This window comes from Falco punctatus, assembly GCF_963210335.1.
Source record: "Falco punctatus genome assembly, chromosome: 2".
Classification (NCBI taxonomy): Eukaryota; Metazoa; Chordata; class Aves; order Falconiformes; family Falconidae; genus Falco; species Falco punctatus.
Window position 1 is genome coordinate 109,086,885 of NC_137581.1, and position 19,009 is coordinate 109,105,893.

A 19,009-nucleotide genomic window follows, 5' to 3' on the forward strand; every position below is an offset into this window, starting at 1 on the left:
GATGTTCCAAACCATGCTGAAAATAAATATAGTTTATTCTTCTGCCAGTTAAGAGGAGGGAATCCAAGTTTCTTTTGGATTTACCAGGTGTCTGGGAAGAAATGTCCAATTTGAAAAACTCAAAGTGAATAACAACTTGGAAACAAAAGTAAATATCTGTGATGCAACTTTCTTCAACATATCTGAGAAAGACCTGCAGCATTACTCACACTCCAAATCCACTCATAGAATAACCAATAGTGCTGTAAAAACATGCAGAAACATTCCTATTTGGCTTTGCATTAATGTGTATTCTTTCGCAAATAACTTATATTTGCAAAATCATATATTCCTTTTTTTGTCAGATAAACAGAGCTGTTATTAAAAGACTCCTTATAATAAAGAATTGAGACAGAGATATTAAACATATGCTGCTTTAAAAGCAACTAGATCATTGGTTCCTCTATATCATCAAGAAAACCAACAGATCCTCTTCTGAAATGTATCAGAGCAAAAATCTGTGAAGAACATCTGGGGGCCAGAACTGGTAAAATGTAAGAAAGATAAGAAAGACTGGCAAATAAAGAAAAAATAAATATTAGGTTTGGTTTGGTTTGCTTTGCTTTTAAATTTGGATCTCACTGTAGTTTTCTCAGCAGAGCATCTGAATCAAATAAAACTGCAGTTAGAAGAGGTTGTGGACTGAACAGATTAAATGAGCAGCAACAAATGGTCAGGTTCATATGATACTTACCCAGCATTTTAGCATAATTCAAAAATAAATTACCTTGCCTACTAATAGTGGTGTACAACTTCTCTACATCCACATGTGGTGACTGGGAAGTGGCCAAATATTGATATTTTAAAGGTTTTGAGGATCTGATATCCATGGAACTGAAAATTGATAAACCTACCAGGAAAATTAGTAGAAGCATTATCAAGGAGCAGATGGACTGCTGCACAAACAGGAAAAGAAAAATCAGCACATGCTTTGAAGGGTAAGTCCAAACTCACATATTGTTAGAATTTTTGAGAGTCAAAGGCCTATGGATAAAAGAGGCCTTGTTAATGCTGATGCTGATCTCAATTAATTTCAGAAAAGCTCTCACCATAGGCTTTTAAGAAAAATATACAACCATGAAATAAGAGAAAAGGATCTTCTGTAGATAAGTAAGTCATTACAAGAAAGAAAAAGCATCCTGTATTAGTAAATGGGAAGTTTTCATAGCAAAGGAAAAGTCCACAGGGGTCTATGCTTGTGCTTTTCAGCATATTCATAAGTGATCTGGAAAAGGATGTGCCAAAATCTGCTGATGCTACCAATTCATTAAGGATAGTGTTACAGATTATAGCCGAGTGAATCACTGTCAAAGGACTTATCAAAGGAGATAACGGCTGAAACGGCTGAAATTCAAGATAGGTAGATGTAGTGTGGCACAAAAAAATCCTACCTTGATATATGAAATGATCAACTCTAAGATAACTACTCCTATTTCGGAATGAGATCTTGAAGGGATAGCAGTTCTAAACAGAATGCTTGGTAGAGGGTGAAAAAAAAACAGATAGAAAATGGAGCGAAATTGTTACTTCTCTGTATAAATCTGTAACATACCCACAGCTTGAAATTGTGTACAGGTCTGATCTTCTGCAACTTGAAAAGAATAACATGGAAGCAATAAAGGTTCAGGCAGGGACAACAAGGACGTGAAAGGTATGGAATTATTTCTGTACGGGGACTTAATCAACTAGGACTCTTAAGCTTGAAAAGTTAAGTCATAGGAGATGCAATAGAGGTCAATACAATCATGAGTGGTGTAAATAGAATGATGAAAGAGTTATAACTTCCCATATAAGAACTAGAAAAGCTAGCAGGTGTTGAGTGCAAAACACAAAACAAATGATCCTCTCACCATTAAGCTGTGGAACGATGTGAATCTTCAAAATTCAGATGCCTCATGCAGGTTAAGTTCTTGGAAGGAAAAATTCATCACACCTTATATGAAAAGAAATTACCTCTGGCACAGGTAGTCCTTGAGCCACAAACCTTTGGAATTTAAGAGGAAATGTTGTATGTAGTGTCGTTATTATACTCTTTGATCCACATCTACTGATGGCCACTGTCAGATCCTACCTCACTGAATTTAAGTATTATCCAGTATGGTTATCCTTATGTTCTTATGCTAAAGATTTCCCAGGCACGTTACAAAAATGAGTCCAAGAAAAGAACCATTCTTGAGAAAAGATTGCAAATGAATCAGGGCCTACCGAGCTCGAGTGAAGCATCTAAGATAAATGTAAGTGTAAGCATATTTTTGCTTGCCAGAAATACCTTTCCAGTCCATTTGTATTATATGCCTAATGATATGTATTTTACTTTCTTTTTCAATATTTCTCAGCTCTGCAGGAAAAAGTTGGACCTGATGGTGAAGTTTCTGAGGAAGATCAGGTAAGGATCACAAAGAAAAACAGTAAAGAAATATTTCAGAACAAAGAACAGGTAACATACTCTGTGTTTCAAAGACCACATGAAATGTAAGAAGAGCACAAGAGAAGAATGATATAAATGCACCATTGAGATTTATAAACAGAAAGGATGAAGGAATTTTTAAAAGGATGTTTAAAAAAGGGTGGGGTTTTTTTTCTGTCTTTAGAATTGTGAATCTGACAACACACCTCTACTTACACAAGAAACGACAAACTAAACCTCTTGTTTTACGCCTTGGGTTAAAAGTCTCAAGCAATCTCTCCAGAGAACTATACCCTTCCAACACCGACAATGATCCCTAAAGCTGCTAAAGGCATTTTGCTTACAAAATTAGTTAGGTAAATTGTTTCAAGAACTTTCAGGGAAACCAAATTTAAACGTTGCTTCAACTTTAGCTTATCCATACTTTGAGCATTTGAGAACAAGAAGCAAGTGTACCTGGCTTAGCAGAGAGTAGAGACAGGCTTTATTCTTCCTTCCAGCTACATCATTCTTTTTGTCAAGCACTCTTTAAAAATAGACTTGTGTGAGATTGTCTGCATAGTCACACCACTGAAACTCTTGCTGGGCAGCTGTGTAAAACAGTTGTTTAAACTACAGGCTCTGTACATGTGGTATTTTCTACAGTAAGTTCTTAAAGAAATAATTTTCATAGTCATCAGAGGTTTGATTCATGAGAACAAGAACATTTACTTTCTCTTAAGTAAAGAATTATTGCTTATGTGTTTTGTAAATACTAAAATCCTGCATATTTCATTTGTAAATCTTAAAAGGCAGAATAAGAACAGACACACTAGAAATCTAAGTCTTTGGCTGTAATATTTTTTTCAAAATATAAAATCCTTGAAGTAGGAAAAAAAGGAGAAACTTCTTACTTCTTACCTTGGCAAACTCCCTGTATAGAATCAAAAAGAGATAAGCCTATAAGGGAGGAAGACAACGGAAGAGGATTGTCATAGCAACCAGCTAAGAACATACTCAACACAGGAAACAATCTGATTAATCTCCTTTTTTTTTTTTTTTTTTTTCAGAACCACAGGACATACTGCACTGTCCAGTTGAGTAACAGGACATTTTTTAAATGATAGTATATTAAATCTCACTTCATTAAAATTTGTACTTTATTTGCAGAGCTTTTGACTCATTCAGTGCATATACAGCTTGTAGGGCCGTAAATGAAAATTAAAATAGCAAGGTCTTCTGTTTTTTTAAATTACCTAGGCTGTAATTAACCTCAAAGATCATAGGTAGAAGTCAAACAAAAGGCAATATTACTTTTAAAAATTAGGAACAGATAGTCTTGCACTGAAAATAAGAGTATTAGAAAGTTAAACTAGTCCAGGACTAGACACTAAAGAATGTAATCCAAACTATCCTTCTTTCCCACTTTTTTGCAAGCCAATCTACTACATTACAGAAATACTGGTGGCTTCTGAACAGTATCTTCAATTCCTGAAATCACACTTCTGTTTTAATATTGACATAGCCATTCACTTAGTCTTACTCAGTCTGTTTTACCACATGCAGTAATCAAATGCTGCTACATTGCTAGGTTTAAGATAAAACACAAACACTTATTTCCCTTTGGGAAAAGTCTTAATATAAGTAACACTTTATGACACATGTTTCTGAAAGGCTTGTTTTCAGTCACTACAGGACTTCACATCGAAGAATTCCAGGAAAGGCTCATTAGCAGATTTCGATGGAAAACATTGCTGCTCATTAGCGAAACTTTATTGCAAACAGAAAAGCAAGAGACAGCAAACTTTTAATAAAATGTTCCACCTTTTTCCAAAGAAAGCCAAAGTATTAAATACAGCCAGACCTTGCTCTTCTAAGAGAAAGTTAAAAATTCTGCAAAAAGCCAACACTTCTGGTAGTAAATTGTTCTAATGGGATTTCTATTTTTCAGCACAGGAGAATTTGCTCCAATAATAGGTCATTTGCTGTTTTTCAAGTTTTCAGAACCAAACTGCATTTGCTACAAATCCTTTCCTCTATGTAGCTGTTTATATTTTAAACGTCAAGGAAAAATACCGCATGAGCTAAATAAAAAGGGTGTTTATTACATAATTTAAACCTGCAATTATTTTCTAGGAGGTTAAATGCATCTATTTCAGATCCTTCAGGAAAGAGCACTATTATTGCAACTATTAAACTCTGCACATTTCTGAAGTTTACATTTTTACCCTTAGAGCTTCCTCTTCAGATGCAAGAAAACAAAACACAGAAACATATTCTAGTAGAACGGATGGATTATAAATTTGGTCTCACTCACTCATTTGCTTTAAAATGCTTTAAGAGATCCTAAACATTAAGCCTAATTCTCCACTCCAACCCCAGGGCAGAGCCAGAGTGTTTACTGCAGTGTTAGTTACATCCACTCATTCCTTGGCAGCCCCTGGGAAGCACCCTTCAGCTCCTGGGCCAGGCAGCACAGGGTGGCCCCCAGCCAGGCAGGGCAGCAGAAGCACTTCATGTCACCAGACCTGTCCCAAAGACCTGCTCTTTCAAAATTCACATCTCCCTTGCACCCCCGTCATGGCCAGACCACACCAGAGCTCTCCCTACAGCAACCTGGAGTGGCCGCTTACCTCTTCACTCCCACCTCTGTACCCCTGTGTCCCCCTCACTATTGCTGCCCCTGATGCTGTTTTCACAGGGGAAAGCTGTGCTTTCTGTCACATAAACCTTTGACAGTGAACCAAGCTGTCCCAGCAGCCGCAGCTTCCCTGTGGCAACGGGTGGATTTGGCGGTGGGAGGCAAGCAGGCACTTCACTACTCTACAGACCTGGAAAAATCAGCAGTGGGTACATTTTTGATCAATAACTCCTTCACTTGGTGGCCTTCCAAATACCTGGTACTCTGAGGTGGCTTGAATGTCATCATTTCCTTCTCCAACATAGCCAAATCTTAGAATAGAATAGAAAATAGATATAAGGTAGAGTAGAGAGTAGAGAGTAGAGAGTAGAGATGGAATGGAATGGAATGGAATGGAATGGAATGGAATGGAATGGAATGGAATGGAATGGAATATTTTTGGTCAGAAAGGTCCTACAATGATCATCTAGTCCAACTGCCTGACCACTTCACGGCTGACCAAAAGTTAAAGCGTGTTACTAAGGGAATTGTCCAAATGCATCTTAATGACTGACAGGTACATCCTCAGCAGCTGCAGCACAGTACTTGCAAAATCATCATTGTGTGGCTTTGCTGCCATTTGCCAGTGAAAATTATCTGAAATTCAAAGTGACAGGTCTGCTATGACTTTGCAAGGCCACCCTACAGATGTGCGCCATCCTCCGCTGGAGGACCACCGTACCATTGCCAATCAGCAGCTCCTCAAGCTGAAGGTCTCCTTTGCTCTGTCAACTGGTTTTTCTATTCGTATTAATTTTACTACAAAAACACCAGCAAACTACATTGAGTTTTGAGCTATCACACTTCAAGGAATGTAAAAGAAATGTAATCCCTCTCCTATACAAACCTCTGCTTTCTTTCTTCTCCCTCCCCGCTCCTCTCTCATTCCACACTTGTCTTCCACATCCCTGTTCTTGACTGGTCCCAGAAAGTCGTGTTTGTAGAACTACCAAAGGTTCAGTTTTGAACTGACTAACGGCTGATCACAAAAAGTGCCAGTAAAGTACTAGTGATGGTAGCAGCTAAAAACATGCTCCATAAAATCACAAAAAAGCAGAGAGCATTGGCTTCCACTGTTTCCCAACACGCTCCATTAGCCTTCTCTACAAATGGGCAAAGTGCTGGCCTGAAAGTGTCAGGGCAGATGTGGGAGGCTGGGAGAGTCCATGGAGGGGTGCATGGGTGAACACACTGGGTGTGGAATGGCCTTTTCAGTGGGAAAAACGTACTTAAGGAACCTCTTTGAATTCCAACAAAAATCCTAGTAACCCCATTCCCCAAGAACACACAGGGAATGGGAACCGACTCCAGTTTGTCCATCATGTGATGTGGATGCAAAGATTTAAAGATTTATGGCTCATGCTTTAAGCTGTCAGATGTCTAAGCCTCCTTCTGGTATTTTACGTTTCTGACAAGTGTAGTTCTTACTTAATGTATTCAGCTTTTCATCTTAGAATGATTAATTCATCAGTCCAATGCTCGCTTATTGGATTTCAATTTCATCATTTGTTGTTTCATGTCTTCTGAGGATTTTGTTAAAACTCTTGATAAATAGCTCCTGCTATTTTCCCTTTAATACTCGGGCACATTTTTAGAAGTCCCAATAAAGTATCGTTGAAAGAACATACATCTTCAGCTATTGTTGCTTTGTGTTGTTCTTACCTTTCATGAAGGTTAAAGAGGTATTTTTCATTTTCTATATAAACACACTGATTTACAATAGATTTATGTTGTGTTTACACAAAATCATGGATAGCTGACCACATTAGAAGGATTAAGTGTTATGCACTGAAGAAAAAATAATGTTGTGCAAGTGTCAAAATTGCAAAATGCTACTGAAAAGAGAAAGTTTAAAAAGACAAAGCAGTAATATTTTCCTGCTTCTTTCCTATTGTGGGAACTTTCCTATTGTGGGAACGCACCAGAGAAGTTGAGTCTCCACCCTGGAAACCTGTAAGAAATTAAACTTTGTTAGGAAAACCTCAAAAGCTTGGGGTGTGTGGTATATGTGTATGTGTTTTGGTTTGTTTTTGTTGTTTTTTTTGTTTAAACTACAGTATAGTAAACGTTTTCTTTTTCTGTATTTAGCCTTAAATTTATTGTATACGAAGCCTCAGGGGAAATCTGAATCAGTTCTAGAAGAATCTACATGAATTTATCTCCCAAATCTCTAAAGGTCAACGAATAAATGGTTCTTGAACCTACATTGTATCTTGAGCATAGTTGCAAGTGAGGACAATCTACAAAATAGCAGTACACATTGAAACAAATTCCAAAGGGGCAGACAGAATTCCTTTGCCAAACAAACAAGCATTATAACCAAGAGTCACACAAAGTTCATCTGGAATGAACGTGGCCACTTTAAAGCAGTCACTAATGACAAACTGCCTCCTACAGACATTTCAGTGACAGCACTGGAACATATCAGGCAGGCCTATAGTTTCAGCAATAAATAGGTTAGGCACTCATGCATTATCATGGCAAAGATCACTAGCAGAAATAAATCAGTGACCTACGACACCATCCATTGGCAAAATAATTTTTTAACAAAGTATGACTAGTGAAATAAGCAGTCCAATGGAGAATATCGCTTTTATAGCTAAGGAAAAATTTGCATGGATATGTCCTTTCTTTCAGTGAAGCTATCTCAAATTTGTGCTTTACTTTTTGACGTGAGTAGCTGCTGATAGTTCCAAAACTAATAAAAAGATACAGTAAAGGGAATCAATAAAAGGTGTATCATTTATCCCTCTGAGATTCCAATGTGTTGCTAGATCTTGTTGAATATTTTTCACTGATAACATTATATTCCATTAATTTAGTGGAGGTTTTTGTAGTCATTTTTTTATAAAAAAGAATTTTTTTCTACACATGTACCTATTATTCATCAAAGCAGTGAATTTACAAGGTTTTATGACTGAGAGAAAGAACATTTGAAACAGAACAGACAATGGAAAACTAACACAAGCTTACTGTGTCACCTGCTATATGAGATAGTATGTAAGAATACATTATAATTTCAAATGAGTAGTAAAAAAAAGGATATTACTTAAATCTACACAATTACCAAGGAACAAAATGCTCATAAAATGGTATGTGAAAACTTTCTGAAAACTGAACCAACATGCAGTATAAGACAATAATCAGGGTATTTGCTTTAAACCCACACTGCTGTTAGCATCCAAATAAGCTAATGGACACACAGCCTACTTTGCCTGTTGTGGACAGTTCCCCTATAGAAACATGTATGTTTTCATATGTGTAGAGATATATATATATCTCAGTATGTATATACTGGTGCACGATAACATACTGGTTTAATAGAGAAGCGAACTAGTGATCAAAACACAGCAGCAAAGGAATTTTGAAGCCAACCCATTTTTTTATATCGTATAACCTTGCCCAGAGCAGGGCTAAATAATATGGAGGTTGAGAGAGAAAAAAGCGGGGAAAAAGATACTGTATATTAGCATGAACAGAGTTACATATGACAAAATAGAAGGATTTTTTTTTTCTTTTAATTCAGTAGGAACAAAAAAGAGCATTACCACAGTGGCTCCACAAATTGGATTAATAAAGGCTGATTGATGAAGTGTCTGTTGTAGTACAAGAATGGGGGGACAACAAATGAACTTAGGAGGTATCCAGTTCAAAACAGTGAAAAGGAAGAATGTATAGGCAAGAGTTGGAGCATCTTGTTTCATGATGCTATGGGTGCTTAGAGTGCAGCTGTATTCAAAGCAAAACTGAGAAAACTAATAGAAGAGATATCTGCCAAGGGCTATTAAATATAGAAAGAAATATCACTGATTTTGAAAACCTCAGCCACAAACTGGGAAAATACTTTGAAGAAGCACCATTAAATGAAACTTCTGGAGACTTTCTGTATGTGGGTATCACACCAAAGGAAATGCAAACTTACTAAAATATGTTGTTAGCAGGTTTCTCACTTCAATTTCTGATTTGTTTCTTATTATTCATCACTGTGAAAAACTTGCCGCGTAATGTCACACGGTGTTCTTCTGCTTACGGTCCACAGATTGACAGTGACTTGTAAAAGTCAGATATAGGCTGTGAAGCGACTACAGAAACATGTGAAAACCTCACACGCCCCTCCCTGTAATTGCAAGCAAGTGGGACAATAATAAGGCAGAAATAAAATGCATATATTAATATTCAATATTTAACCTAATTTTCAAAATAATGTAAGGAAAACCACTGAAACAGTTCTGGACTGAATTATTTGAGGGTTTGGGAGTGGCATTACTTTTTCCTAAAATGTTAGCTATGAAGATTTTAAAGTAACAATTTATACGTTGCCTGCCCTAATACAGCCACAGTCTCATACATTTTCTTCTTAATCTGCACACACCCACACCAACCAAGCTGGTTAAATTTTAAGAAATGGGGACCAAACCACCCTGTTTCAAGAAGGGTGTAGAAGACAGCTCCACATACAGTATAATACAACCTTAAATATTCATGAGTTTAGGTTAATACTGTAAGCAAGTCTCATTTCATAAGCATATTTTGAAGCTTTAAAACAGAAAAGCCCACTGTTCCTTATTTTATTCTGTTCAGCACAACTGAAAGTGAAGTCACGTTATCATAGTTAAGTCAAAAACAAAAGAACAAAAGCAACTTGTTTTGTTTGAAGGCTTTGTTTGCTTGCAAGCGCTGAAGGGCTTAGATACCTGAGTAAATCAGACAGCACAAATTCATGGTTCATTATGTCTCCTCTACGTTATACTGACAGCTCAGTCATATGTCTTTAAATCTGCAAACAAGAAAAATAAGTTTTATGAGTAGTAAAACTTAAGAAACTCAGCTTCCTTTGTCTTCAGGTTTTACTGCTGAATTTTCCCAGTCTGCCAGATTTTTATTTTCAGTGGGGCATTCACACTTCCAGTGTAGATTTACTGGTGTCTGTCTGATAAGATAGTTGAGCTGGCATGACAGTCTTTATCAGAATGTATGGGTTCACAAAACTGTTTTCTAAAGATACTCCGGAATTTAAACTGCAGGAAGCCAACAGGTTTATACAGTAACAATTCTGAAAATCAGTCTATATGTGTTGTTTGGGTTTGTTTTGTGTTTTTTTTAATTTGCATCCACATTAGCTGATGGAGGATCCTGGGTCTGCTTCCCTAGGATTAGACGCATGGTATCATCTCTCAAAACAAAAAGCTATGGTAAAGCTGGGCATGTTGGTGAACAGTGAATACTATAGAAACACAGAATAATTTAGATCAGAAAAGACCCTTAAGATCTTAAGATCAAACCCAACCATAAAACTAACACTGCTAAGTCCACCACTAAGCCATATCCAGAGCCTTTCCCTCGTCCACTAAGCAGGTCACCTTGCCATAGAAGGACATCAGAGGAGAAAAGATTCTACACAGCAATATCTTTTTTAAAATATCCATGTTTACAGACATATGAATGTTGTAGAATCAAACCACATGAGTCTTGCTTACTACAGTAAAATGCCCTCACACACATAACATGGAACCAGGAGCTCCAGGACAAAGGTCTGTTTATGGATGAAAGTAATTTTTATTAGGCAATATGTCTCGTTACTCTTCTGCAATTTCCCAAGTTCTGTGGGTTTTGTACAGTAGCACTGCATTAACGGAGGAATTTTCAAAATTAACTTTGGAACAGTGCAAAACAATTTTATTGTTATTACCCATAGAAAGGGTATACATAGATCATCAATTCATATGTGCATGTGTAAGTAGTCATAACATAGGTATTAATTGATATTATTAATACTCTAGATACTGCATGCTTACACAAATGACTGTATAATGGGCTTTACAGGGCTTTCAGTGTGGTATGTGTGGTTGGATGGGCAGATTGATAGATTTTTACATTTAATAGGAAAAGAAGAATATTTTGTGCAGGTATAAATCTCTTTTGTGCTCGATTATTTGGGAACTTCATGCCATGATGCTGGCTTACTCACTTTTACATTATCTCCTGTCCCAGATTAATAAAACAGAAAAGTATAAAGAATATAAAGTCTAAAGAATAAAACGTGTGTGTTTGAAAACTCTTCTGTATTTAGGCATGTTGGGAGTACTGGGCACTGATTTGATTTCACAACAACACAAGACAAGCTGACAGCAGAGAACTCATTTATCCTTAACACAGAGCACAAAGTAAATATTCAGCCTTGTTGTTTGAATGTTCTGTCTGGACACACTGCTCACATATTACATCTGACTACATTACTTTGAACAAGCTCAGCTATAGCTACCAACAAACCTTTGTGTTTTAAATTCCTCAGTCTTTTTTTCTCTTTATATCTTCCAGATTTTATGATGTCTCATCCTGAATCAACTGCCTTGGGCTACTACTGCTCTAACAATGCTCAGCCTAGAAAACTGTCTAACCTAATGGAAAAGGTAAAAATCAGAAAACAGAATCACGCAGACTCTGTTCTCTTAAGAACTATAGCTTATGCTCTGCATTGTCTCCACAATGTTTTGGCTTATTTATCCTCATACTTCCATAGTGCATTTTCTGAAATCTACAATATTATAAATACATTTATACCTATGACTACCCCCATCACTGAAAACATTGAATATTCAGAAATCATAACCCTGGCGACAACAACATATATGTGAATAAATATCTTAAATACACATCTGTATTCTTTTAAAAATGTCTTTTTAGTCCTCACATTGGAACAGAAAAGCCTAGTAGGTTGCAGTCATATAGTGAGAATCCCAAATGCACTGTTTTAAAAAATAATTTTTAACATGTATTTTTAAGGTGATGCCTTTCCCCCCCGCCCCCCCCCCCGCCCCCCCCCCCCCGCCCAGTGTTTGAGGCCATGGGGAAAAAATACCTTGTGCCACATACTTTTAAATACAGTCTTAAAAGTAGAGCATCCATTAGTTTTTTCATCATTTTACTACTTCATTAAAAAAAAAAAAAGCATAAAAACAAGAGTTCCCAGATGATTTATTTCTGCTTGTTCTGTGCACAACAGAATATGCCAACATGAACTAAGCTAATAGACCTAAGCAGCTTTCAGCGCTGCATTTGGGGAAGGGGAAGGGAATTTGTGGAGAATTGGTACATTAAAGTATAATCATTAGAACTTAAAATTATTTTTCTTTGTACTAATTAGCTCTATATTGCTCTCTGAGGTCTTACACTGAAGAAGGTATGCGCCTTTTACCTTGCCTCTGTGCTGGCAAGGATTGAATATAAAAGAAATATCTTCATGAAAATGTTCTTATTTCCAAACACTGAACAGAGCTCTAGCCTTAGCTGTTTAGGAAGAAAATGCAATAATTGAACGCTAGGTGCTCTGAGTGACAGAGTGATTGTAAAGTTAGTCTGACTGGAAAAAAAGGGAAGGTGCCTGGAGGGGAAAAAAAATACTTATAATAAGTTTGAGTTCTAAATGCATTCAAGTGATTTATTTTTAGTATGTGCTTACTATATATTCATACAGGCTGCTTATTAAAAAATGCATGTCCCAAGAGTCCAGGTCTCCATCTGAAATACCAACAAATGCACCTTTGCACAAACGCCAAATAACAAATAAAAAAATAAATTATCCAACTAAATAACATTCAATAAGGTTTAAATGACAAAAAGAAACTAAGTAGCAGTGGAAGAAGGCCTGCAAAAATTCAGGCAAATCTCCATCTGGCTTTAGTATGCCAAAGAAAAATAACAGATAAATAGAGATTCAGCAATGAATAAAGGAGTGTCAATGAGCTGGAAGACAGAAATTGGTATGGACAGTGCAAAACATCTGAGCTGTTTGCAAACTAATGTACAGTGTAAATGAAGCAGCAAAATGAAATACCAGTATAAAATAGAAGAGCAGATACTAAAGAAACAGCTATAATGAAGCTTCAACGGATTTAGTTTTAATTGGTTAAGGTCAATAAACACTGGGGTTTTTTTGCTGTGTTTGCCTGTCTCTGAGTCTTTAGGATACCTATTTCATAGTTATAGTTTCTGGATGATACAGCAACAGCTGTGGACTCCTGGCAAGGAAGTTCTGGGTCTCCTAAGTTGTTACAGGGAAGAAAGGATTAAACTGTCCAGAAATTACAACCACTGATAACCATCAGCAATCAAACCTTGGTTTTAACACATAATTTTCAAGAAAAATGCAAAATCCAATAGTAAGAAACTTAATTATAACACAAATATCGACAGTTATGTGCACTAGGAACTAAAATGTGGAAGTATAAGAAATAGGGTAACTAACATAGACTGAATAATTAATGCTAAGTACAATTATAAAGTGCAGCTATTTCAGGATATAATAGTAAACAGATTTATTCACCAAATACCTACTGAGTCAGCAAGAGATGATTTTATGCTATTTTTAGATGAGGTTTTGGTAAGTGGCAAGGACAGAAAAGAAGAGCTGATTGCAGAAAATAACCTTGAATGGGGTGATCATGAGTGAATTCAATTTAAACCAAGATTAATAAACTATGGATTTCCATTTCGAAAAGACAGACTTTGCGATAGCAGAGTCATCTGGATCGCACTGATGAATGAGTGTAGAAGAGGCTTGGAATTCCTTTTAGTCAAGTGAAAGAAAAGATGTGGCATTTGTACCCTAAGGACAGGGTAAAAAGTTGTATCCATACAAAAAGGCCCTTCTCCCTTTTGCACTGATTTGAGTAGCCACATCAAACCCCATTCCCCATAAACATCTAAGATGTAAGTATGCACAAATAGAAGCCCAACGGTTCCGTATTTGCAATGCTCTCTATTCATTTGTGTTTATTCATCTCAGAATGGCAAGATCTGCTTGCAGAGGTCCTGAGATCTCTGTACTCTAGAAACACTCTTTTCTCTTAATATTAAGAAATCTTATCTTGGCATATGTGTTGATGAGGCAAGGTGCCAGCCCCTGAAAAACACTTGGTATCCATCATTATCCATATTATTGTGTCCTTGTGTACTCAGAAAACAGTTGATGTCAAAGATATTCTCATGACTGGCCACAAAGAAAGATATTTTCCACTTCAGTATATGAGAAAGAGATGAAATGTCTGGAAATCATCTCTAAGCTGCACAGTCATTCCAGTATTCCAGCTGTTGCCATGAGACCTCTGGATTAACTGCCCACATGCCGAAAATTCTCAAAACCCACTAATAGGTTAAAGATGAATGGAAAAAGGTGCTGTAAACTATTACATTATTAGCAGATGGAACATCACAAATCAGTAACAGAAGAGGATGGTAACATCTAAATAAAAAAACATATATCAGTTTGCCCTGCGCTGTCAAGCAAAATGTGATCATTTCAATACCTGCCTGTGAGAATCTAAAAATTTTAAAAATACCATTTGTATACCTGACACAAATGTATATACACAGAGAAAGTGACACTGCAGTAAAGGGCTTAATTACTTGGGTCTGTTTTGTTTCTTAAATCAGAAACTATCAAGCAAGAATCCAAGAATTGTGAATTGCTGGACAATTAGTAGGTTGAATTTAAGCAGAACAGCAAGTAAAGGAACATATTTAGCCATTATCAGATAAATGGGGAAAAAATTGGTTTGAAACCAGTCACACAGTTATGTTACCTTCTTTCCAAAAATTATTATTGTCATTTTTTTGAGGAAGTACTGTTTTGGGTAATTAAATTTTTCTCTTTATCAAAGAAAGAGCAAGTGTGTTCACATGCAAGTGATCAAACTATGTACCAAAAAAGCCATCCAAAATTGAGGAATTTCTTTTTCTTCACATAAAAAGAGGGACATTTCAGCACAATTTTGTATTTCTCCCAAATGGTCAAAATGTAAAATTCCATACAGAATTAGAAAACCATTTCAAAGGGCAGGAAGCTTCAGTATCGAAGAGAATCACTGTTCTCTGGAAAACTCAGAATTAAGACACAATCATTTCCTCTGTCATAGAGTCATTTAGGTTTGAAACAACCTTTAAGATCATCAAGTCAAACCATTAACCCAAGACTGCCAAGTCCATCATTAAACTACGTCCCTAACCACCGCAGCCTAGTATTTTTAAAACACTTCCAGAGATGGTGATTCCACCACCTCCCTGGGCAGCCTGTTCCAATGCCCTTTCCACAAAGAAAATTTTCCTAATATCCAATCTAAACCTCCCCTGGTGCAACATGAGGCCATTTCCTCTTGTTCCATCAGTTGTTACTGGGGAGAAGAGACTGACCCCCACCTGCCTACAACCCCCTTTCAGGTAATCGTAGAGAGCGACAAACTTGCTCCTGAGCCTCCTCCTCTCTAGACTAAATGTCCCCAGTTCTTTCAGCCACTTCTCATGAAACACGTGCTCCAGACCCTTCTCCAGCTTTGTTGCCCTTCTCTGGTCACAATTCAGCACCTCAACATCCCTCTTGAATTGGGGGGCCCAAAATAGAACACAGTATTCAAGGTGCAGCCCCCCCAGTGCTGAGCACGGGGGGACAGTCACTGCCCTTGTCCCGCTGGCCACACTGTTTTGGATACAAGCCAGGATACTGTTGGCCTTCTTGGCCACCTGGGCAAATATATAATATAATAAATGTAATATTATATAACTTAACGTAACACCACATATTCAATCTAATATAATACACTGATATATCATATTACTATATAACATGTAACATATAATGTACATAATCAAATAATATATTATACCAACATAGTGTCAATAAGACTAGATGTGTCTTGAGTTAAATATATTAATATAACTGATACATCCTACTGTTACGATAAGTGTGACTGTGTCCCAGCTTCTACATATTAAAGTATCAGTGAGAAAACTATTACTTTAAATTTTCCTATCCTGGTAACTGTAAACCTATACTGGAACTGACTTGTTCTCACAACACATTGACTGCTCCCAGGATTAAAAAAAATAAAGCAGAAAAGATAAATAAAGATAATCAAAGAAATGCTACAGATTTAAATACCATCTATTTAATTCCATCCTAAGGCTGCATGCCAAAGAGTTTTCATTTTTTTTGGACTGTAGATGTACCTACATGTCTTGTTATATAGTTTACTATACTTTTAATCAATAATGCTAAAATAAGGAGTTACTTGCTTTTCAAAATTGCCAGCTTCAATATTAGCAGTAATGGTATGATTTTCACAGGTTTAATGAATAATCCAAAACTCAGTGGCCAGTCTTTCATTAACTTTCACAAGTAGTGTGTCAGACCTCTGATGGCGTAAACTGTATATATAATAAAATTTTATCTCATAACCTACAACCAATAAAAGAAGTAAATAGGATCCTGTCTTTTTGACTATCATCCTGCTGATACCAAAAGACAATTCTGTTACATTTTCCTGTCCTAATAATGTAAATTAATTTACCATGTTATGCAGTTGAAGCTGTGCATTGTATTTTCTATTACTCTATAAGCAAAATGGGAATATTGCTTAACTCACAGAGGGGATTTCAAGCTTAGATTTATAATCATACTTTGAGTTGCCTGAATGCACAATTGAAAGCAAACACATTGTCTTTTATTTTGTACAAATCTAAGTAATTATTTTCAGCAGGCACTTTCAAAGGTTTGCATGAGATATTTTTCATATTTTTTTCAATTTTTCAGCATTTACTATTAAATCTTAATCAATTAAAAAATACTGTGAGAAGGCAGTGCCCTTAGGTTACTAGTCTAGCTTCTCTCCAGTGTGAAAAGATTGTCCTTGAAAGTGCTCACAGTCTTAATTCCAAATTTTCCTTGTTACTTTTTCAAGACATTCAGAAAACAGAACCTAGTAGAAAATACCTTTTCCTGTAAATAAGCTGTAGCCTAATTTTTACTGCACCATCTAGCTTCACCTCTGTTTCATTTCAATCACTTCTGATTTTTCTTAATACTGATAAAATTTGGTTTTGAATTGGGGGTCTTGTAAGTATCTTTCTGTTTTTCAAACTAAGGTATTGAACAAAGTCACTACATGATGGTGTACTCTAGAAACCTTTTCCTCCGTGTGTAGAAAGGCACAGAACATGTACCATACACTTCTTTTAAGGATATATATGTAACAGTGTTCCAAAATTACATCGATTTTAACTCTTTTTTATCTCTTTTCATTGTTTAAATTTTAGATTAACACAGGAATTAGATGCTTATTTTGACATAAATGGGTATTATTGTAGTGCATTTAGGAGATTTATAGATTCAGGGAGTTGTAATAAACTGACTGAAGAGAGGAAGGCAAGCAGCTCTGAGGACATGAGGAAAAGGAGTGAGAGGGTGTGGAGGGAGAAGGGAAGAAGGAGTGAGGGCAAGCAGCCCTCAGAAAGAACTATATTGGGAACTGATAAGGAGAGACAAAGTGAGTAGTTTTCATACACTGGGGTGATACCTTCTCTCATGTAATGCAAATCCATTAGAAGAGGCTGCATGAAGGACTTCTGCTTTCATTTTGCAGTCAGAGAGAGAAGGAGGAATTGGTCTAGAAGATATTCGAGTAGCTACTCACAGGTAGTAGCCCACAGATCCCATTAACCGGGGATTATCAGCTCCTAGTACAAAACAGATTTTATCACTTCTCAGTGTGATTTTGCACAGCCAGAAAGGGCCAAACCAGTAACTTACGCTTCTTCATCAGCTCTCCTTGATAAGCAAGAGGGAGGCTGGGGGGTCCTCAATGAGAGAAAGTGAGCAGGAAAAGACACGTTCCGTTAGATGCATGCATGCAGTGTTACAGAGTTAGCCGTGGCTTGTGGGTCCAGCCCCTTTGCTAGAGCCCCCTCAGCACTCTGCTGGGGGGGAGGGGGGCGGGGGATGAACTCTGACTGAGGAAAGCAGAGAGTGCCACAGAGGTGCTGTGCAGCGCACCCCTGGGAGCGCTGCTGCCGTCCATGGCCAGTGGGATTTACCCCAGGGAAAAACATGGAAGCAATTCCTCGCAGAGCACAGGGCTGTAATGGTCCACACAGGTGGAGGAAAACCCTTCGGGCACTCTTCCTATCCTCTTTCTTCTCTGACATTTTGCACCTATAAAAATTCTACACAAAATGGGGCACTAAAAATGAAGCTGAGGATTTAAAATGAAGCAGTTACCACTGCAGTCACGTTCACGCAGCTTCTGTCCTCCCCCAGCAGCAGTTCTTTGGAAAAGGACTTTGTGATACCTTGCTTGTAAACTGTGTGATATAAAATTAAGTTCTTTGCCCTTCCTTGGCAAAAGGAAATATAAAAATCACTACTATAAATACTGCATCCGTCTTTTAAAATGTATAGCTTTTAAGGCTATATCACACATGGTGAAAACAGATCAAGAAAACAGATTGAGGCTTTTTAAACCATTGGTTTTATCCTGCCAGCTGCACTTATTCCCACTGTCATTTACTATCAACATTTTAGTGTTCCAAAAAAAGTGTAAAGACTCCAACATATTCTTGAAAAATAGTATAAGCTGCATGCTAATGAAGCCACTGTTCCCGAGGGTCTGTCTCCTACTATTTGTCAATAAAGACATTTAAGTTTCTATAGTAAATAACGTCTGCTCCTCAGAACATACTGCAAAGCACCAAGAAGAAAGAGGAGGACAACAAGTACCAGGCATTGTTCCTTTGCCAAGAGAAACACTAGTGACTCCCTCCATCAGCCATCACCTCTGCCCTCCCCCCATCTCCTGAAAATAACATCTAATTGATGCACCATTCAAAAATTTGGATTCCAGAATATAGCAACACAAGTTTTATATGGTGGACAGATCATTAAAACAGCACGAATTTTTGTGAACTGTAAATAATGAAAGAGAATCGGATTTGTGCCATCATTCTCAGCAGCACATATAGCAATTTCAAGAAGCTGAAGCTGACATCTGACTGACTTCTCAGCAAATATTACCCCTGGCTGCACTGGCAGATTCCACCATAATATCCGAGACTGAAACACTAACTGACTGCTGCCA